We start from the raw sequence: 24,388 nt of genomic DNA on the forward strand, positions 1-24,388 counted from the left end.
ATTAATCATACCTAGTCTTAGATTGGTCACATCTAGTCTTAGACTTAGATTGGTCAGACCTAGACTTAGATCGGTCAGATCCAGTCTTAGACTTAGATTGTTCTGATCTAGTTTAAGACTTGGATTGGTCACATCTAGTCTTAGACTTAGACTGGTTAGATCCTGTCTTACATTGGTTAGATCTAGTCATAAATTTATATTGGTCAGATCTAGTCTTGGACTTGGATTGGTCACAAATAGTGAGATGGTCAGATCTTGTCTTAGATTGGTCAGATCTAATCTTAGGGTTAGATTAGTCATACGTAGTCTTAGATTGGTCACATCTAGTCTTAGACTTAGATTGGTCAGACCTAGACTTAGATTGGTCAGATCCAGTCTTAGACTTAGATTGGTCTGATCTAGTTTTAGACTTGGATTGGTCACATCTAGTCTTAGACTTGGATTGGTCACAAATAGTGAGATGGTCAGATCTTGTCTTAGATTGGTCAGATCTAGTCTTAGGGTTAGATTAGTCATACCTAGTCTTAGATTGGTCACATCTAGTCTTAGACTTAGATTGGTCAGATCTAGTTTTAGACTCAGATTGGTCAGATCTAGTCTTAGAATTAGATTGGTCACATCTAGTCTTAGACTTAGTTTGGTCAGACCTAGACTTAGATCGGTCAGATCCAGTCTTAGATTGGTCTGATCTAGTTTTAGACTTGGATTGGTCACATCTAGTCTTAGACTTAGACTGGTCAGATCCTGTCTTATATTGGTTAGATCTAGTCTTAGATTTAGATTGGTCAGATCTAGTCTTAGAGTTGGATTAGTTACACCTAGTCTTATATTGGTCACATCTAGTCTAATACTTAGATTGGTCACATCTAGTCATTGACTTAGATTGGTCACATCTAGTCTTGGACTTAGTTTGGTCACACCTAGACTTAGATTGGTCATATCCGGTCTTGGACTTAGATTGGTCAGATCTAGTCTCAGACTTAGACTGGTGAGATCTAGTTTTACACTTAGATTGGTCAGATCTAGTTTTAGACTTGGATTGGTCAGATCTAGGCTTAGACTCAGATTGGTCACAAATAGTCTTAGACTTAGATTGGTCAGGTCTCGTCTTACATTGGTCAGATTTAGTCATAGACTTAGATTGGTCAGATCTAGTCTTAGAATTAGATTAGTCACACCAGGTCTTAGATTGGTCACATTTAGTCTTAGACCTAGTTTGGTCAAACCTAGACTTAGATTGGTCACATCTTGTCATAGACTTAGATTGGTCACATCTAGTATTAGACTTAGATTGGTCACATCTAGTCTTAGACTTGGTCACATCTACTTTTAGACTTGGATTGGTCAGATATCAGATTGGTCACAAATAGTCTTGGACTTAGATTAGTCCGATCTAGTCATAGACTTAGATTGGTCAGATCTAGTTAGATTGGTCACATCCAGTCTTAGACTTAGTTTGGTCAGATCTAGTTTTACACTTAGATTGGTCACATCTAGTCTTGGACTCAGATTGGTCATAACTAGTGTTATATTGGTCAGATCTAGTCATAGACTTAGATTGGTCAGATCTAGTTAGATTGGTCACATCCAGTCTTAGACTTAGTTTGGTCAGGTTTAGTTTTACACTTAGATTGGTCACATCTAGTCTCTGACTCAGATTGGTCATAACTAGTGTTATATTGGTCAGATATACTCATAGACCTAGATTGGTCGGATCTAGTCTTAGAGTTAGATTAGTCACACCTAGTCATAGTTTGGTCACATCTAGTCACAGACTTAGATTGGTCACATCTAGTCTTAGAACTAGATTGGTCACATCTAGTCTTAGACTTTGATTGGTCACACCTGATTTAGATTGGTCAGATCTAGTCTTAGACTTTGATTGGTCACACCTAGATTTAGTTTGGTTTTATCTAGTCTTAGACTTCGATTGGTCACATCTAGTCTTTCTCTGAATGTGTTTATTTAGTTGAAATAAAACCAACCGTTCGACTGTAGACAAACATCCATAGTTTAATTTGAAGTATCAAGTCATGATCAGAAGCCAACAAACATTTCAGCATCCAAGGAAACAACCCAAGAGATCAAAAACTGCTGCAGTTTTCACGGACCTGACAAGATCATTTGAAACAAAGAATCCTAACGTGTTCATCAGCAAAGTAAAAGGTCCGACATCAGCGGACAAGTTCTGGTCTCCCTCGGTCAACTTTATCCGTGTATGGAAGATTAAAAGTCACTGGGCCAAAGAAGATCGATTAGAACTTGGAGGGACTGACACGGCATGACGTGCATTCTGATGAAATCTGACAAAGCCATCGATTACTTTCTTGAAGTTCTTTGAAGAAAAAAACTAATTTCATGGACTTGGTTCACCGCAGAACAGATTCGGGAGACTGGCTTGAAACCACGGTCCAGGACTGACAAAAGTTCCAACAAGACTTTTGGTGACGGGTGACCATTGGTACACTGGAGACCTTGTAGTTCTGTCTTCGCAGATACGCAAACTCTGTACCTCTTTTAGGTTCTGGGGTAAGAGGTACCAGGTACGAGGCAGAGGGGGAGTGGTCAGAGACCGGCCAGACTTTAGACTGCTTGGTCTTGTGTTTGTGTTTACTCCTTGCTTGAGAATAAATTGTCAGTCTTCAATTCTAGTCACCTCACTTGATCCAGACAGCTATGGAACAAAAGATCCTGGGAGGACCGAGCCCTCAGAAACAAAGATCTGAACAATTGGTGCTGTGGTCTTTGGCTTTCTTTCTAGAGGACGTCCACAAATTACGGCAAACAATCTATGAATGTTCCTAAGACTAGATAGGACCAATCTAAGTCTAGGACTAGATGTGACCAATCTAAGCCTAAGACTAGATGTGACCAATTTAAGACTTAAGACTAGATGTGAACAATCTAAGTCTGAGACTAGTTGTGGCCAATCTAAGTCTATAACACAATCTGACCGATCTAAGTCCAAGACTAGATCTGGACAATCTAGGTCTAAAACACAATCTGACCAATCTAAGTCTAGATGACTACATGTTGCCAGTTTATGTCTAAGACTAGCTGTGACCAGTCTATTTCTAAGAGTAGATGTGACCAATCTCAGTCCAAGACTAGATGTGACCAGTCTAAGTCTAAGACTAGATGTGACCAATCTAAGTCTAAGACTAAATGTGACTGATCTAAGTCTAAGACTAGATGTGACCAAAATAAGTCTCAGACTAGATGTGACTGATCGAAGTCTAAAACTCGATTTGACCGATCTAAGTCTAACACTAGATGTGACCAATCTAAGTCTAAGATTCAATCTGACCAATCTAAGTCTAACACTAGATGTGACCAATCTAAATCTAAGACTAGATGTGTCCAATATAAGTCTTAGACTAGATGCGACCAATCTAAGTCTAAGAGTAGATCTGACCAATCCAAGTCTAAGACTAGATGTGACCAATCTAAGTCTAAGACTAGATGTGACCAATCTAAGTCTAAGACTCGATGTGACCAATCTAAGTCTAAGACTAGATGTGACCAATCTAAGTCTAATATTAGATGTGACCAATCTAAGTCTAACACCATATGTGACTGATCTAAGTCCAAGACTAGATGTGACTGATGTAAGTCTAAGACTATATGTGACCAATTTAAGTCTAAGACTAGATGTGACCAATCTAAGTCTAAAAAGCAATTAGACACATCTAAGTCTAAGACTAGATGTGACTGATCTAAGTCTAAGACTAGATCTGACTGATTGAAGTCAAAAACTCGATTTGACCAATCTAAGTCTAAGAGTAGATCTGACCAATCCAAGTCCAAGACTAAATATGACCAATCTAAGTCCAAGACTAGATGTGACGAATCTAAGTCCAAGACTCAATGTGACCAATGTAAGTCTAAGACTAGATGTGACCAATCTAAGTCTAAGACTCGATGTGACCAATCTAAGTCTAAGACTCGATGTGACCAATCTAAGTCTAAGACTCGATGTGACCAATCTAAGTCTAAGACTAGTCTGACCAATCTAAGTCTAAGACTCGATGTGACCAATCTAAGTCCAAGACTAGTCTGACCAATCTAAGTCTAGGACTCGATGTGACCAATCTAAGTCTAAGACCAGATCTGACCAATCTATGTTAAAGACTAGATGTGACCAATCTAAGTCCAAGACTAGATGTGACCGATCCGTCCATACAATTTCTGAACAGAATGGGTGACAAAGGGCAGCCTAGGCGGAGTCCAAACCCTCAACTGGAAACGTGTCCGACTTACCACCGGCAATGCGGACCAAGCTCTGACACTGATCGTACCTCGTACTCTCCGAGCACTCCCCACAGCCCCCCTTTGGGAAAAGCTACTTCAAATCCTGCGTTGGAGTCGACTAATAATTGAACGTGACTCACCAGCAGAATGGTCTCTCCGCCTTGTGCCGCTGAATATTTGAGGCAGTCATTAGCGACGCCTCATTTATTCCACTCCCGTAATCAATTCCCCCCCAGTTCTGTTTACAGACCTGCGAATAATGGAAAGGTTAATGAAGTAGCGACGTATTCTCAATACTTCAAATGGGGGATAATTGTATGTGGATCGTCATTTGTAAAGCAGGTGAACGGGCAGCTACTGATACGATACCGATTCCTTTTTTACTGCGATAATGGACTATTATTCTGACACTGTTGGTCTTCTTTTGGGACTCAATAAATAAAAACATAACAACAATGTATGAAAAGCTCAAGTAAAAACTAGTACAATGCCCAAAAGAAACAGTTTCTACGCCCCTTTAAATGGTCTTCCCCCAAAAGGATGAGTTCAGGTAACCTCGGATCCTTCTGTCAGTTATTCCAAGACCAAGGAACAGTATATCAGAAAGCTTTCTTTCCAAGACTTGAACAACAACACCCTTTTTCCCACAACTGCCCCCAAAGGGAATTAAGCCAGGTTACTTTTGATTGAATCAGTCAAAACCCATGCATCCATCCATTTTCTACCATTTGTCCCTGTTTGGGATCGCGGGGGATGCTGGGGCCTATCTCACATTCACACACTAGGGACCATTTAGTGTTGCCAATCAACCTATCCCCAGGTGCATGTCTTTGCAGGTGGGAGGGGCCTATCCCCAGGTGTATGTCTTTGAGGGTGGGAGGGGCCTATCCCCAGGTGCATGTCTTTGGAGGTGGGAGGGGCCTAACCCCAGGCGTATGTCTTTGGGGGTGGGAGGGGCCTATCCAGGGTGCATGTCTTTGGAGGAGAGAGGGGCCTATCCCCAGGTGCATGTCTTTGGGGGTGGGAGGGGCCTCTCCACAGGCATATGTCTTTGGGGGTGGGAGGGGCCTAACCCCAGCGTATGTCTTTGGGGGTGGGAGGGGCCTAACCCCAGGTGCATGTCTTTGGGGGTGGCAGGGTGCTTATCCCCAGGTGTATGTCTTTGGAGGTGGGAGGGGCCTATACCCAGGTGTATGTCTTTGGTGGTGGGAGGGGCTTATCCCCAGGTGCATATCTTTGGGGGTGGGATGGGCCTATACCCAGGTAAATGTCTCTGGAGGTGGGAGGAAGCCGGAGTACCCGGAGGGAACCAGCACCGTCAGGGGGAGAACATGCAAACTCCACACAGAAAGATCCCGAGCCCGGGATCGAACCCAAGACTACTCAGGACCTTCGTATTGTGAGGCACAGGCACTAACCCCTGAACCCACCGTGTTGCCCGAGTCAAAATCCATTTTCCAAAAAAAGGCCCCAAATCATCCCTGGCCCCAAAATAGACTTTTAAAAGTCCCGATGCCCCCAAATATTAGAAATGTGGTCCCCCAACAATTTGGGGACACATTTAGGGCGCATTGTTTGGGATCCTCCCAGAACTCTGGTTAGTTAAGGTTGAGGGGGTACGGGAGGGACAAGTACTTGTTTAAACGTAAAAGTCTGTGTGTCCTTGTTCTGAATGAATGCTCTGACTGCTTTGTACATAACACGGAACGTAGACCAAGGACCACCTGTTGAGCAAACTCGCGACACCCTGGTTGCCCCAAGGACCGGGTTCCTGAGTTTTTAAAGTCAATCAATAAATATCGAAGTAGGTGGGTACAACACATTTTCAGCTGTTTGGGATCTTCCCAGAGCCCTTGTTAGTTAAGGTTGTGGGGGTGGGAACAAGTACTTGTTTAAACCTTAAGGTCCGTGTTTCCTTGTTCTGAATGAATGTCTGATTGGTTTGTACCTAACACGGAACCTAAACCGAGGACCACCTGTAGAACAAACTTGCTACAGCCCCCCTTCCCCCAAAGTCCGGGTCCCTGAGGTTTTAAAGTATATCAATAAATATAGAAGTAGCTTTGACTCAGAGAAATTCAATTAGTTTGTATGATCTTCCCGATGAAACGCAGGAAACATGATTGAGGAAATGGTTTGTGAGGAAATCTGCCAATCAAGACTCTGGGCCTGGTGGGAAAAACGTGTGGGAGGGTTCATTGCTGATGTAATACAATTGGAGAAGATGAATGCAGGAAGGGCGGACCCGACTCAGTCTCCTGGACTTGGAGAAGTGAAAGACAGGCAAAGTGTTTGCAGAAAGAATCTTTCTCAAAGAATAACACTTTTGTGTCTTGTGTCTACATTTGTGATGTTCCCTTCCTGGGTTCACCTCAATCGTGTCCTGACCGGAGTGTTTTGGTTTTTCCTTTTTCCCGATTCCTTAACTTCCAGTCCACGGCGGCTCAACGAGGCTTCCGTCCCTTAGAACTCAATGAGTGGTTCCTTTTAAACACAGTGGTTGTGACAGGAAGTCTTGTTTTTGATGACCGCCGTGTTGCCGTCTTGTCTTCTCATCGATTTTGTTAGCCGCTAGGTTGTTCTTTTTGTTTGGCACTGTCTTGGCCTCTGCGATGAGCATGTTGTCCAGGGTGTACCCCGCCCGCCGCCCGAATGCAGCTGAGATAGACTCCAGCACCGGAACAAATAGAAGAAAATGTTTGGATGGATGGGCTGGCCTGGCCTTGCCACAGTCTCTCCGGGCTGAAGGATGGCGTGGTTGTGTTACGGATCAAAGACGACGTTGAACAAAGACTACTTTTATTGAAGAAGCAAGTGACACAAAAGGTTCTGCAGTATTTCCCGTAGGGGAGACTCAAACCAAGTGAAACCTCTACTCCATGGCGGCTCAACGAGGCTTCTGTCCCTTAGAACTCAATGAGTGGTTCCTTTTAAACGCAGTGGTTGTGACAGGAAGTCGTGTTTCTGATGACCGCCGTTTTGCTCTGTTGTCTTCTTGCCGGCCTCGTTGCTTTCGCTAGCCGCGAGCTTGTTCCTTTTGTTTGCCACTGTCCTGGTCTTGCCACCTGAAGGGTGGCGCGGTTGTGGGGAAGTGTCCCGGGCGTGAGGTTAAAGTGCATCCGGCAGTGGAGGCTCCTCTATGGGGTCTTGGGGCACTAGGAGGTTAACCCCTTTACTACTGTTACCCCAGGTGGACCTTGGCAAAGGCCTTGTACCTGACTCCCCCCTAGCCAGGGATACGGTGAAGACCTCAACGGCGGAGCAGGCGGAATGGTTGTGACAGGAAGTCTTGTTTTTGATGACCGCCGTTTTGCTCTCTTGTCTTTTTGCCGGCCTCGTTGCTTTCGCTAGCCGCGAGCTTGTTCCTTTTGTTTGCCACTGTCCTGGTCTTGGTTGTGGGGAAGTGTCCCGGGCATGAGGTTAAAGTGCATCCGGCAGTGGAGGCTCCTCTATGAGGTCTTGGGGCAGTAGAAGGTTAACCCCTTTACTACTGTCACCCCAGGTGGCCCTTAGCAAAGGCCTTGTACCTGACTCCCCCCCTAGCCAGGGAAACGGTGAAGACCTCAACGGCGGAGCAGGCGGAATGGTTGTGACAGGAAGTCTTGTTTTTGATGACCACCGTTCTGCTGTCTTGTCTTCTTGCCGGCCTCGTTGCTTTCGCTAGCCGCGAGCTTGTTCCTTTTGTTTGCCACTGTCCTGGTCTTGCCACCTGAAGGGTGGCGTGGTTGTGGGGAAGTGTCCTGGGAATGAGGTTAAAGTGCATCCGGCAGTGGAGGCTCCTCTATGGGGTCTTGGGGCACTAGGAGGTTGACCCCTTTACTACTGTTACCCCAGGTGGCCCTTGGCAAAGGCCTAGTAACTGACTCCCTCCTAGCCAGGGATACGGTGAAAACCTCAATGGTGGAGCAGGCGGAATGGTTGTGACAGGAAGTCTTGTTTTTGATGACCGCCGTTTTGCTGTCTGGTCTTCTTGCCGGCCTTGTTGCTTTCGTCCACCAAAGTCTACTTTATTGAAGAAGCGAGTGTCACCAAAGGTTCTGGATAATCCGGCCAAGTGATACTTCTACTCCAGCGTGTTCACCAGAAAACCCGTTCTAGTTGTTAAGTTAAAGTTAAAGTACCGATGATTGTCACACTCATGAAATTTGTCTTCTGCATTCGACTCATCCCCTTGATCACCTCCTGGGATGTGAGGGGAGTACACCCGGGAATCATTTTTGGTGATTCAACCCCCAATTCCAACCCTTGATGCTGAGTGCCGAGCAGGGAAGTAACGGGTCCCATTTTTATAGTCTTTGGTATGACTTGAACTCACGACCTACCCAGCTCAGGACGGACCCTCTACTCAGTGGTTACTAGACCACTGAATAGGTTGCGTCAATTACTTTGGCCCAAAATTGACTCTGACATGTCCCAGGCCGTGACCCTTTGCCTTTGGGCTGTTGACCAGTTTCCGATGTGTCTGGCCAGAGATAAAACTACCTTGGTGCTGGCCTTGGGTAAGGTTTGATGAGATCCTGACTACATAGAGTATAGTGCTAGTCTGTAGACCACCCTGTCGTCCCCATATTTAGTATGTTTAGCCACTAAGTAACTACGGGGCATGAAATTGGATTGGACAAACAATCACCAAAAAGGATTCCCGGACGCAGCCACCACCGCTGCTCACTGCTCCCCTCACCTCCCAGGGGGTGAACAAGCGTGACGGGTCAAATGCAGGGGAAAAAAATTCACCAGGGCTAGTGTGTGTGTGTGTATGTGACAATCATTGGTACTTTAAGTGCTTTACTTCAACAGGCTTTCAAACATGTGCCATCATATGGTAACAGATACTACACAATTTTAATTTTTTTATTCCCATTCTTTCTACGCAGTTAAATGCAATACAGCAAAAATCCACCATATACTTGTTCTCAAAGCACGGGGTAATAATACACGGCGACAAATAAAAAAGAATGACAGAACTTGGGGGTGGGGGGAGGGTGGAGTTTAATCGATCGGAGCAGACGTGTGCAGACAGACTTCCTCCGGCACTGAAAAATCGACGCACATCTTTTTTTTGTTCGTTGCCCTTTTGCCATTAACAAAATTAAACAACAAGCCAGGTTTCATGCTGCTCACCCCCCACCTCCCGAACCCCCAAGCCCCTCACATTTTTTTACATTCACCCGCACACTCCAAGTATCCTGACAGGAATGCCAAATAAAAATATAGTAAGCAAAACCCCCCCAAAAATACAAAAATTCAATAATAATAAAACAGACACAATTAGTAACAAGATCAAATAATAATAAATATAATCAAAAGATGAAGCCTCATCCACAAATGAAGCAATGTAGTATCTGTTAGTCTACAAAAAAACATGTTTTTCCCCCATTCGGTGGAAGATGACTGTATTGTCCAGACTACAAGGCATACTGGCATATAAGCCACACCCACAAAACTTTACGATATTTTCCCCCATATATTAGCCGCACCGGACTATAAGTCGCAGATATATACTTGTTTTGAAATTAGGTATTTACACAGAAACATTTATTTACATACATTAATTGTGTCCAAATGAAGCAATGTAGTATCTGTTAGTCTACAAAAAACATGTTTTTCCTCCATTTGGTGGAATATGACTGTATTTTCCAGACTACAAAAGCATACTGGTATATAAGCCACACCCACAAAATGTTACGATATTTTCCCCCATATATTAGCCGCACCAGACTATAAGTCGCAGATATATACTTGTTGTGAAATGAGGTATTTACACAGAAACATTTATTTACATACATTAATTGTGTCCAAATGAAGCAATGTAGTATATGTTAGTCTACAAAAAACATGTTTTTCCTCCATTTGGTGGAATATGACTGTATTTTCCAGACTACAAAAGCATACTGGTATATAAGCCACACCCACAAAATTTTACAATAATTTTTTTCCAAATATTAGCCGCATTGGACTTTAAGTCACAAATATATACTTGTTGTGAAATTAGTTATTTACACAGAAATATTTCTTTACATACATTAATTGTTTCCAAATGAAGCAATGTAGTATCTGTTAGTCTACAAAATAACATGTTTCCCCCCACCCCATTTGATTAAAGAGGAATGTATTTTCCAGACTACAAAGCATACTGGTATATAAGCCACACCCACAAAACTTTAAGATAGTTTTCCCCATGTATTAGGCGCATTTGATAGAACAGGATAAAACATTACAGGGAGACAGAACAGGATCACTGATGGGTCTGCCAACTTGCGGCGCCCCTTACAAAAAAGGTAAGAAACTGGTAAACGCTGGGGAGTGGGCGGGGTCAGAACAAAATATTCTGTCTAGGCCTGGGCCGATGGAGAGGGGTGTCCAGACTGAGGCCAAGGAGAGAAAAAAACCTTCATAGTAACACAAAGGACATTAAAGACATTAAAAGAGCAGAGGTAGTGCAACCAACCACTTCTACATACAGCTACAAAAGTAAAACAACAACAAAAAACCCAAAAACATATACACTGTGTGGCCTCTGTGGTGTTCCACACCATCGTGTGCAGGGATGGAGGGTGGCCAGAGACAGGAGCAGACCCAACAAAGCAACCAAGAGAGCCGACTCCACCCTCGGCCTCACACCAACTCTGGGGTGGGGGGGAGCATGGCCAGAGACAGGAGCAGACCCGACAATGCAACCAAGTCCACCAACTCTGGGGTGGGGGGGAGCATGGCCAAAGACAGGAGCAGACCCAACAAAGCAACCAGGAGAGCCGACTCCACCCTCAGTCGCCTACCAACTCTAGGGTAGGGGGAGCATGGCCACAGACAGGAGCAGAACCAACAAAGCAACCAAGAGAGCCGACTCAACCCTCGGCTGCACACCAACTCTGGGGTGGGTGGGAGCATGGCCAGGGACAGGAGCAGACCCAACAAAGCAACCAAGCCCACCAACTCTGGGGTGGGGGAAGCATGGCCAGAGACCGGAGCAGACCCAACAAAGCAACTAGGAGAGCCGACTCCAACCTCGGTCGCCCACCAACTCTAGGGTGGGGCTGGGAGCATGGCCACAGACAGGAGCAGAACCAACAAAGCAACCAAGAGAGCCGACTCCACCCTCGGCCTCCCACCAACTCTGGGGTGGGTGGGAGCATGGCCAGAGACAGGAGCAGACCCAACAAGGCAACCAAGCACACCAACTCTGGGGTGGGGGAAGCATGGCCAGAGACTGGAGCAGACCCAACAAAGCAACCAAGAGAGCCGACCCCACCCTCGGCCGCCCATCAACTCTGGGGTGGGGGGAGGGATGGCCAGGGACAGGAGCAGACCCAACAAAGCAACCAAGAGAGCCGACTCCACCCTTGATCGTCCACCAACTCTGGGGAGGGCGGGGAGCATGGCCACAGATAGAAGCAGACCCAACAAAGCAACCAAGAGAGCCGACTCCACCCTCGGCCGCCCACCAACTCTGGGGTTGGGGGGGCTGGGGGGGGGGGGGGGGGCATGGCCACAGATAGAAGCAAACCCAACAAAGCAACCAAGAGAGCCGACTCCACCCTTGATCGTCCACCAACTCTGGGGAGGGCGGGGAGCATGGCCACAGATAGAAGCAGACCCAACAAAGCAACCAAGAGAGCCGACTCCACCCTCGGCCGCCCACCAACTCTGGGGTTGGGGGGCTGGGGGGGGGGCATGGCCACAGATAGAAGCAAACCCAACAAAGCAACCAAGAGAGCCGACCCACCCTCGGCCGCCCACCAAGTCTCTACTTATTTGGGGTACTTTGGTACCTTTGGGTATTTCATGGACCTTCATATCAGCAAATGGATACCTTAAAAAAATTCAAGTCCACCCCCAAAAAGTTCTGGAATCGCCTATTTTCCTTTACAACCCCAGCATACCCCCAAATAGACTTCCTATGAAAAGTTCTGGTTCCCCAAAAGGTCTGAAGATGTACCCTAAAAGTAAGTTTTATTGGGCGATGTTGGGGTCGCCCGGGCTCTTTTGGGACCTTCCAAGTCAGGGTTAGAATTGGTACTGGTCAAAAGTCAGTGAGAACCCTCCCAAATACCGAGTTTAATTTTGGAAACTGCTATAAAAAACCTGCCTATTGTTGGAAAGTCACAGAGCCAAAGGTTCAGTTTTGGGACAAAAACCCAGAATGGTGCAACAAAGCAGGCGGTTTGCGGATCCGTAAGGGGGATGAAAATAGAAGCTCTCCCGTACTTGACTGGCGGACAAGTGCACACAATCACGGCGCGCACGAGTGCTGCCGTAAGCGCTTAACTCCGACCAACACCGGCCAGGAGAAGTGTGGCAGCGGCGGTTGAAGGAGAGGGTGGGCGTCGGCCTACGTTCCCGCCAGCTACACCGCGGGTAAACAAAGCACTTCAGCCCGTGCAAACCATGACTAAAAGCTGGGCTTTGTTGTCCGCGGCTTTTTTAGAAGGTAATTATGTCCACAAAAGGAATCAAACGGAGGGGCGGAAGGAGCACACGAGTTCACTGCCGGACCAGGTCTGGAACTGGAGTGGCCTCGGTCCTGATTGGGCAGGAAAAGTATTCAACGTCAACAGCTTGACTGAAGTGCTTTAATGTGAGAGAAGTTCCACCTTTTACTGAGGCGATGAGTTCCAGAACCCCACCGGGGACACACCCGGGTCAATATGTGGTGTGAATATGTTTTATTATTGTTATTATTACACAAAAGATGTATCCTTGGTGACAATACCTCATGTTTGTGTTTATTATGTGGTGTAAATGTGTTTAAGTATTGTTAATATTACACAAAAGGTGACAATACCTCGAGTTTGTGGTCAATGTGTGGTGTGAATATGTTGTATTATTGTTATTACTACACAAAAAGTGAATGTTGTAAGACGATTCCTCATGTTTGTGGCCAATATGTGGTGTAAATATGTTTTATTATTGTTATTATTACACTAAAGGTGACAATACCTCATGTTTGTGGTCAATATGTGGTGTAAATATGTTTTATTATTGTTATTATTACACAACAATGTGACAATACCTCATGTTTGTGGTCAATATGTGGTGTAAATAAGTTTTATTATAGTTATTATTACACAAAAGGTGAATGTTGTAAGACAATTCCTCATGTCTGTGGTCATTATGTGGTGTAAATATATGTTATTATAGTTATTATTACACAAAAGGTGAATGTTGTAAGACAATTCCTCATGTTTGTGGTCATTATGTGTTGTAAATATGTTTTATTGTTGTTATTATTATACAAAAGGTGTATGTTAGGTGACAATACCTCATGTTTGTGGTCAATATGTGGTGTAAATATGTTTTATTAGTGTTATGATTACACAAAAGATGTATGTTTGGTGACAATACCTCATGTTTGTTGTCAATATGTGGTGTAACTATGTTGTATTATTATAATGATTAGACAAAAGGTGTATGTTAGGAGACCATACCTCATTTATGGTTAATAAGTGGTGTAAATATGTTTTATTATTGTTAATATTACACAAAAGGTGACAATACCTCAACTTTGTGGTCAATGTGTGGTGTAAATATGTTGTATTATTGTTATTATTACACAAAAGGTGAATGTTATAAGACAATTCCTCATGTTTGTGGTCCATATGTGGTGTAAATATGTTTTATTATTTTTATGATTACACAAAAGGTGTATATTGTGTGACAATATCTCGTTTGTTGTCTATATGTGGTGTAAATGTTTTATTATTGTTATTTGTACACAAAGGGTGTATGTTAGGTGACAATACCTCATGTTTGTGGTCAATATGTGGTGTAAATGTTTTATTATTGTTATTTGTACACAAAGGGTGTATGTTAGGTGACAATACCTTATATTTGTGGTCAATATGTGGTGTAAATATGTTTTATTATTGTTATTATTACACAAAAGGTGACAATACCTCATGTTTGTGGTCAATATGTGGTGTAAATATGTTTTATTATTGTTGTTATTACAAAAAAAGTGACAATACTGCATGTGTGTGGTCAATATGTGGTGTAAATATGTTTTTTTATAGTTATTATTACACAAAAGGTGAATGTTGTAAGACAATTCCTCATGTTTGTGGTCAACATGTGGTATAAATATGTTTTATTATTGTTATGATTAGACAAAAGGTGTATGTTATGTGACAAAATCTCATGTTTGTGGTCAATATGTGGTGTCAATATGTTTTATTGTTGTTATTATTATACAAAAGGTGTATGTTAGGTGACAATACCTCATGTTTGTGGTCAATATGTGGTGTAAATATGTTTTATTAGTGTTATGATTACACAAAAGATGTATGGTTGGTGACAATACCTCATGTTTGTTGTCAATATGTGGTGTAACTATGTTGTATTATTATAATGATTAGACAAAAGGTGTATGTTAGGTGACAATACCTCATTTATGGTTAATAAGTGGTGTAAATATGTTTTATTATTGTTAATATTACACAAAAGGTGACAATACCTCAACTTTGTGGTCAATGTGTGGTGTAAATATGTTGTATTATTGTTATTATTACACAAAAGGTGATTGTTATATGACAATTCCTCATGTTTGTGGTCAATATGTGGTGTAAATATGTTTTATTATTTTTATGATTACACAAAAGGTGTATATTGTGTGACAATATCTCATGTTTGTTGTCTATATGTGTTGTAAATGTTTTATTATTGTTATTTGTACACAAAGGGTGTATGTTAGGTGACAATACCTCATGTTTGTGGTCAATATGTGGTGTAAATGTTTTATTATGGTTATTTGTACACAAAGGGTGTATGTTAGGTGACAATACCTCATGTTTGTGGTCAATATGTGGTGTAAATATGTTGTATTATTGTTATGATTACACAAAAGGTGTATGTTTGGTGACAATACCTCATGTTTGTTGTCAATATGTGGTGTAACTATGTTGTATTATTATAATGATTAGACAAAAGGTGTATGTTAGGTGACAATACCTCATTTATGGTTAATAAGTGGTGTAAATATGTTTTATTATTGTTATTATTACACAAAATATGTATGTTAGGTGACAATACCTCATGTTTGTTGTCAATATGTGGTGCAACTATGTTGTGTTATTATTATGATTACACAAAAGGTGTATGTTAGGTGATAATACCGCATGTTTGTGGTGAATAAGTGGTGTAAATATGTTTTATTATTGTTATTATTACACAGATGTGTATGTTAGGTGACAATACCTCAGGTTTGTGGTTAATAAGTGGTGTAAATATGTTTTATTATTGTTATTATTACACAGATGTGTATGTTAGGTGACAATACCTCAGGTTTGTGGTTAATAAGTGGTGTAAATATGTTTTATTATTGTTATTATTACACAGATGTGTATGTTAGGTGACAATACCTCAGGTTTGTGGGTATTACGTGGTGTAAATGTTTTATTATTGTTATTATTATTACACAGACAGTGTATTTTAGTTGACAATACCTCATGTTTGTTGTCAATACGTGGTGTAAATATGTTTTATTATTGTTATGATTACACAAAAAGTGTATGTTAGGAGACAATACCTCATGTTTGTGGTCAATATGTTTTATTATTGTTATTTTTACACAATAAGCGTATGTTAAATGCAAATACCTCATGTTTGTGGTCAATATGTGGTGTAAATATGTGTTATTATTGTTATGATTAGACAAAAGGTGTATATTTGGTGACGATACCTCGAGTTTGTGGTCAATATGTGGTTTAAACATGTTTTATTATTGTTATTATTACACAAAAGGTGTATGCTAGGTGACAATACCTCATGTTTGTGGTCAATATGTGGTGTAAATATGTTTTATTATTGTTATTATTAAATAAAATATATATATGTTAGGTGACAATATTTCAAGTTTGTGGTCAATATGTGGTGTAAATATGTTTTATTATTGTTATTTTTACACCAAAGATGTATGTTAGGTGACAATTCCTCATGTTTGTTGTCAATATGTGGTGTAAATATGTTGTATTATTGTTATTTTTACACAAAAAGTGTATGTTAGGTGACAAAAACTCATGTTAGTGGTCAATATGTAGTGTAAATACATTTTACCATTGTTATTATTAAATAAAACATATATGTTAGGTGACAATATTTCTAGTTTGTGGTCAATATGTGGTGTAAATATGTTTTAATATTGTTTTTTTTACACAAAATGTGTATGTTAAGTGAAAATACCTCATGCTTGTGGTCAATATTTGGTGTTGTATTATTGTTAACATTATTACACAAACAGTGTATCCTAGGTGACAATACCTCATGTTAGTGGTCAATATGTGGTGTAAATATGTTTTATTATTGGGTTGATTGGACAAAAATGGTATGTTTGGTGAAAATACGGTAATCTTCCACTAAATGGGGAGGGGAAACATGTTATTTTGTAGACTAACAGATGCTACATTGCTCCATTTGGAAACATTTAAGGCATGTAAATAAATACTTCTGTATATATAATTCATTTCCCAACTAATATATGGAAAAAAAATGATGCTTAAATTTAGTGGGTGTGGCTTATATACCTGTCTGCTTTGTAGTCTGGAAAATACAGTCATCTTACACCATGTGGGGGGGAAACATGTTATTTTGTAGACTAACAGATGCTACATTGCTCCATTTGGAAACATTTAAGGTATGTAAATAAATATTTCTGTACATATAATTCATTTCCCAACTAATATATGGAAAAAAATGATGCTTAAATTTGGTGGGTGTGGCTTATATACCTGTCTGCTTTGTAGTCTGGAAAATACAGTCATCTTACACCATGTGGGGGGGGAAACATGTTATTTTGTAGACTAACAGATACTACATTGCTTCATTTGGAAACAATTCTGTCTCCCCCCCCGCCCCCCCCGCCCCCTTGGGTGTGAGACCCAACAATCCCGATATAAAGACTTGTGGAGCTGACATTCAAACAGTTGTGTTTCCATAATGACAGCCCGCAAGCCGCCATAAAAAAAAAAATCAGAAGTGACGAGCCGCGAAGACAAACAAAGCCCGGCGCCCTAATTCCCCGGGAGAGAAAAAAAAGGTCTGAAAGCCTGTTGTTTCATTCCTTTGCTGACATTTCTGCAACGAGCGCTGTCACTTAAATGTCATGTTGTGTGTTGGACATGCAGGCAGTGGAGTGAAGGCAAGTTAAAAATGTCTGAGACCTGCAACCTTCTAATTGTCCTCATGGGAGCCACCCGGCAGGCGCCAGACAACATTGTTGTATTTGGGAACTGAGACAACGCTGATATTGTCTAGCATTGGATCCACGTTGTTAATTGGCAAATAAACAAATTTCAATTTTAGATCAACAACACCCGGATATTGACTAAATGTCGTTAAGAAAAAAAAGAATGTTGTTTCAACGTTGTATTTGTGTTGTGAAGTATCGGTTGGGAAATGAACACATTTTAATTTGAGATCAACAACACCCGGACATTGATTAAATGTCCAAAAAAAAAAAGCATGTTCTTTTAACATTGTATTTGTGTTGTGAAATATTGGTTGGGAAATGAACAACATTCGACAGTCCAACCCAACATTGATTAAACGGCATCAAAAACTATGTTGTTTCAATGTTGTACTTGTTTGTAAAAAAAAATGGTTGGAAAAATGACCAAATATCAATGTTAAATCAACAACACCCGGACATTGATTAAACGTTGTCAAAAAGCATGTTGTTTCAACGTTGTATTTGTGTTGTAGAACATCAGTTGGGAAATGAACAAAATTTGATGGTCCAGCCCAACACCGATTAAACGTCATCAAAAAGTATGTTGTTTCAATGTTGTATTTGTTTGTAAGAAAAATTTGGGGGAAATGACCAAAATTCGATGGTCCAACCCAACATTGATTAAACGTCATCAAAAAGCATGTTGTTTCACTGTTGTATTTGTTTCATTAAAAAATTGGTTGGAAAATGACTAAATTTAAATGTTAAATCAACAACACCCGGACATTGATTAAACGTCGTCAAAAAGCATGTTGTTTCAACGTTGTATTGAAGTCGTAAAAAAATAAGTTGTGAAATTACCTCATTTCAATGGTTTAACCCAACATTGATTAAACGTCATCAAAAAGCATGTTGTTTCACTGTTGTATTTATTTCATTTAAAAATTGGTTGGAAAATGACCAAATTTCAATGTTAAATCAACAACACCCAGACATTGATTAAACGTTGTCAAAAAGCATGTTGTTTCAACGTTGTATTGAAGTCGTAAAAAAATAAGTTGGGAAATTACCTCATTTCAATGGTTTAAACCAACATGGATTAAACGTCATCAAAAAGCATGTTGTTTCAACGTTGTATTTGTTTCGTTAAAAAATTGGTTGGAAAAGGACCAAATTTCAATGTTAAATCAACAACACCCGGACATTGATTAAACGTTGTCAAAAAGCATGTTGTTTCAACGTTGTATTTGTTTCGTTAAAAAATTGGTTGGAAAATGACCAAATTTCAATGTTAAATCAACAACATCCGGACATTGATTAAACGTCGTCAAAATGCATTTTGTTTCAACTTTGTATTGAAGTCGTAGAAAAATAAGTTGGGAAATTACCTAATTTCAATGGTTTAAACCAACATGGCTTAAACGTCATCAAAAAGCATATTGTTTCAACATATTTGTTTCGTTAAAAAATTGGTTGGAAAATGACCAAATTTCAATGTTAAATCAACAACACCCGGACATTGATTAAACGTTGTCAAAAAGCATGTTGTTTCAACGTTGTATTTGTTTCGTTAAAAAAATTGGTTGGAAAATGACCAAATTTCTATGTTAAATCAACAACACCCAGACATTGATTAAACGTCGTCAAAAAGCATGTTGTTTCAACGTTGTATTCGTGTTTTAATGCTCATCGTCAGGATCTAAAAGGAAAAGTTTTGTTTCGGTTTCACTTTTGCTTCGGTGTCACGGCCCAGGCCTTGTGGGTGGGGCTCCGTGTTCAGGCCAGCTTCGGACTCGTCCCCCCCTTTTGTCGTTGCCATGACAATCTGAGAGCGCATAACCGTGATGCATTCAAGGAACATTGATGATAGTTTGAAACCGAGGTATCACTATTTTTTTATGACAGTATTTGCACACAAAAAAATGTAATAAAAAGAAAAATATGCAAATAAATAATAATGTACACATTTAAAAATATAATAATAAAATATATTAAAACATTTAAACATGTTATTTATAATGCATGAAATGCAAACAAAATAACATTTAACTGATTTATATTTACCTTTCATACCTGTTGTATCAAATTTGATACATTTAAAAAACAGTTTTACCATAAAATCTATGATGAAATATGAAATGATTTCACATTTTATCCACTAATTAACTGTTCATACTTATGTGTCAGTAAAAAAAGTAAATTTTTGTTACCTTTTCCCTTTAAATTTGGCAAAGTTTTTCTTTAAAACGCTCGTTTCTTCTTTGTGGGAATCTTGCAGGATGACCTCTAAAAAGTCCATTACCGCCCCCATGTGGGTGAAGGGTGTAATGCATACATCTGATCTGATACATCAGGCTTTTAAGAAAGAAATACATGACACTGGGCTCTAAAACTGTTGTGTCACTTATGATACATTGGGCATTTATAGGTCTAAAAATTATGTCACCACTTTTATTCTGAAACTTGGATTGGATTCGTAATTTCCTGACTTTGTACGAGCAGAAGAAGACGAAGAACATGATGGTGTGTAATGCATTAAATGCAAAAAATTCTAATTAACTCTGTTAAACCTGTTGTATTAAATTTGATACATAAAAACACAATTTTACCATGAAATATATGATGAAATGTGAAATGATTTCACATTTTATTAACTAATTAACTGTTTATACTGATGAGTCAGCATAAAAGGTCAATTTTTATTACATTTTCTCTTTAAATTTCTTCAAAACACACTCGTTTCTTCTTTGTGGCAAGTCCATTACCACCCCCATGTGGGTGACAGGTGTAATGCATGCATCTGATATTGATACATCAAGCCTTTTTAAAGTAAGAAATACATGACACTGGGCTCCAAAACTGTTGTATCACTTATGATACATTGGGTGTTTATAGGATTAAAAAATATGTGACCACTTTTAATCTGAAACTTTCTTTAGATCGGTGACTTCCTGTCCTTGTACGAGCAAAAGAAGATGAAGAAATTGATGGTGTGTGGTCTTTGAAACATGGTAATTATAATGCATGAAATGCAATAACGTTCCACTTAACTATTTTATGCCTGTTGTATCAAATTTGATAACTTTTTTAAAAACAGTTTTACTACAAAATATGTAATGAAATATAAAGTAATTTTGCATTTTATTAAAAAATTAACAGTTCATACTGATGTATCAGCAAAAAAAGTAAAATTTTATTGCCCTTTCCCTTTAAATTTGGCAACGTTTTTCTAAAAAAAAATGTCTCGTTTCTTCTTTGTGGCAATCTAGCAGGATGATCCCTATTAAGTCCATTATCACTCCCATGTAGGTGATAGGTGTAATGCAAGCATCGGATCTGATACACCAGGCTTTTTAGCAAGAAATAAACAGTTGTATCACATATGATACATTGGGCGATTAGAGGGTTAAAAAAATATGTCACCACTTTAATTCAGAAACTTGGTTTGGATTGGTGACTTCCTGACTTTGTAGAAGAAGAACATGATGGGGCGTGTTTTTTTTACGGCTCATGGCGAGGGACACGCTGTGAGATATAGGAGCTCCCTCCCCACCCTCCCCACAGATGGTCAGGCTAATTGTGAGCCTGAAGCGCGCGCGCACACACACACACACACACACACACACACACACACACACACACACACACACACACACACACACACACACACACACACACACACACACACACACACACACACACACACTATAGAGTACCACTGTGTTGTATGGTGCAGTATGGACGTTATGTCTACGTACTTTAACAAAAGTAGTACTACTTATTACACTGGGAGGGCGATACTGTGTTGCTGATATCGACACTGACACCGATATTTTTTTCTCCTTCAGATTTCTTCTACACGACACGTCTATTTTACTTCCGATACAGTACGGATGTGGGTTGCCTTGAGTATTGGCCGATACCGATGTAGATCCAATTGGATATCGTGCATACTTGTATTTTATTTAGTCTAGTGGAGTGTTAAAAAAAGGAAATCAAGTGAAAAATGGTCTTTAGGAGTTTGAATCTTTGGGCATCCAATGATTCGATCCGACTCTTTGGGCGAGGATCCGATTCGAATCGATTCTTTCAATATATTATTTGGTCTAGTAATTCAAATGAACATTTTTCAAAACTGGTTACAGGTGAGTAAATATCCTACTGGCAATATATATATATATATATATATATATATATACACACACAAATAAATAAATATATATATATATATATATATATATATATATGTATGTATATATATATATATACACACACAAATAAATATATATATATATATATATATACATTAATGTTTATGCAGTATATGTAGGTATATAAAGTGTACGTATATGTATATATGTACATGTGTATGTATGTTAATTCCAAATGTGTGAATAAAACTACATTTAAGATGTACGTTGCACTCAAACAATACTTACAGTGTAAACACTTTGTAGGAGACAACACAGGGACAAGGCATTCAACACAATGGCAAAGACTACTACCCGACACCTCGGACAAACTGAAATAGTTGCAAATGATCCTCGGAAGTGTAAGACAACAATATTTGTTTTTGAAAGAATGTACTATATTTTAACAAAATACATCAAAATGTTGAACAAATACAATTAATCAAATGAAATGAATCAACACACACATCAACTCCATAATGAAGACAATTTGAATCAAATAGTCCAAGGAGTCGGTTTGGGAGAAGTCAATCAAAGTCCGGTTAATGAATGACAGCTGCGCACACACGTGGTTTCTCTCTCGCCTTCATGGCCTTTTTCATGACGTGGCCCGAGCAAACATGCTAACATGCTGGCTGCGGGAGGCCACTTACTCATTACACACTCTAATGAAGAGAACGACTGCCAGGCCGTGACACACACACACACACACACACAAACACACACACACACACACACACACACACACACACACACACACACACACACACACACACACACACACACACACACACACACACACACACACACACACACGCCGCATGAGCGGGTAAATGAAAAGGTGTGTGGGGGGTCTCTGCAACCCCGAGGTGTCCAATCAGGGCCTGCCTGAGACGCACACTCTTTCCCGTGCATTACCTCATAAAACCACTGCTCTTGTTTTTTTTTGTGCAAACCAAAGTTTCCCATGTGATATTTATCATCCAAAACTTTGTTTTCATTGCTAAAAGATACGTGAACAAAAAGTGCCTCAAAGACCAAGTCCCATGATGTACTGTAGATGTAAATAAGACTTATACTGCATCAAGACTATTATTATAAATAAGACTTATACTGCATCAAGACTATTATTATAAATAAGACTTATACTGCATCAAGACTATTATTATAAATAAGACTTATACTGCATCAAGACTATCATTATAAATAAGACTTATACTGCATCAAGACTATTATTATAAATAAGACTTATACTGCATCAAGACTATTATTATAAATAAGACTTATACTGCATCAAGACTATTATTATAAATAAGACTTATACTGCATCAAGACTATCATTATAAATAAGACTTATACTGCATCGAGACTATTATTATAAATACGACTTATACTGCATCAAGACTATTATTATAAATAAGACTTATACTGCATCAAGACTATTATTATAAATAAGACTTATAATGCATCAAGACTATTATTATAAATAAGACTTATACTGCATCAACACTATTATTATAAATAAGACTTATACTGCATCAAGACTATTATTATAAATACGACTTATACTGCATCAAGACTATTATTATAAATAAGACTTATACTGCATCAAGACTATTATTATAAATAAGACTTATACTGCATCAAGACTATTATTATAAATAAGACTTATACTGCATCAAGACTATGATTATAAATAAGACTTATACTGCATCAACACTATTATTATAAATAAGACTTATACTGCATCAAGACTATTATTATAAATAAGACTTATACTGCATCAAGACTATTGTTATAAATAAGACTTATACTGCATCAAGACTATTATCATAAATAAGACTTATACTGCATCAAGACTATTATTATAAATACGACTTATACTGCATCAAGACTATTATTATAAATAAGACTCATACTGCATCAAGACTATTATTATAAATGAGACTTATACTGCATCAAGGCTATTATTTTAAATAAGACTTATACTGCATCAAGACTATTATTATAAATAAGACTTATACTGCATCAAGACTATTATTATAAATAAGACTTATACTGCATCAAGACTATTATTATAAATACGATTTATACTGCATCAAGACTATTATTATAAATAAGACTTATACTGCATCAAGACTATTATTATAAATAAGACTTATACTGCATCAAGACTATTATTATAAATAAGACTTATACTGCATCAAGACTATTATTATAAATAAGACTTATACTGCATCAAGGATATTATTATAAATAAGACTTATACTGCATCAAGACTATTATTATAAATAAGACTTATACTGCATCAAGACTATTATTATAAATAAGACTTATACTGCATCAAGACTATTGTTATAAATAAGACTTATACTGCATCAAGACTATTATTATAAATAAGACTTATACTGCATCAAGACTATTATTATAAATACGACTTATACTGCATCAAGACTATTATTATAAATAAGACTCATACTGCATCAAGACTATTATTATAAATAAGACTTATACTGCATCAAGGCTATTATTATAAATAAGACTTATACTGCATCAAGACTATTATTATAAATAAGACTTATACTGCATCAAGACTATTATTATAAATAAGACCCATACTGCATCAAGACTATTATTATAAATACGATTTATACTGCATCAAGACTATTATTATAAATAAGACTTATACTGCATCAAGACTATTATTATAAATAAGACTTATACTGCATCAAGACTATTATTATAAATAAGACTTATACTGCATCAAGACTATTATTATAAATACAAC

The 24,388-nt window shown here is 39.1% G+C and overlaps 1 protein-coding gene and 1 long non-coding RNA gene across 2 annotated transcripts in view; one reads left to right on the forward strand and one right to left on the reverse strand.

The window, feature by feature from the left end:
* LOC133544948 (proenkephalin-A-like) overlaps window positions 1-24,388 on the reverse strand; it is a 145,310-nt gene that overhangs the window by 65,283 nt on the left and 55,639 nt on the right. The window lies entirely within an intron of this gene.
* Window positions 17,151-17,865, forward strand: LOC133545618 (uncharacterized). The gene is made up of 2 exons (XR_009804886.1): window positions 17,151-17,278; window positions 17,367-17,865. It is a non-coding gene; the product is annotated as an uncharacterized LOC133545618 (long non-coding RNA).

The sequence above is a fragment of the Nerophis ophidion genome, linkage group LG28 (genome assembly GCF_033978795.1).
Source record: "Nerophis ophidion isolate RoL-2023_Sa linkage group LG28, RoL_Noph_v1.0, whole genome shotgun sequence".
Classification (NCBI taxonomy): Eukaryota; Metazoa; Chordata; class Actinopteri; order Syngnathiformes; family Syngnathidae; genus Nerophis; species Nerophis ophidion.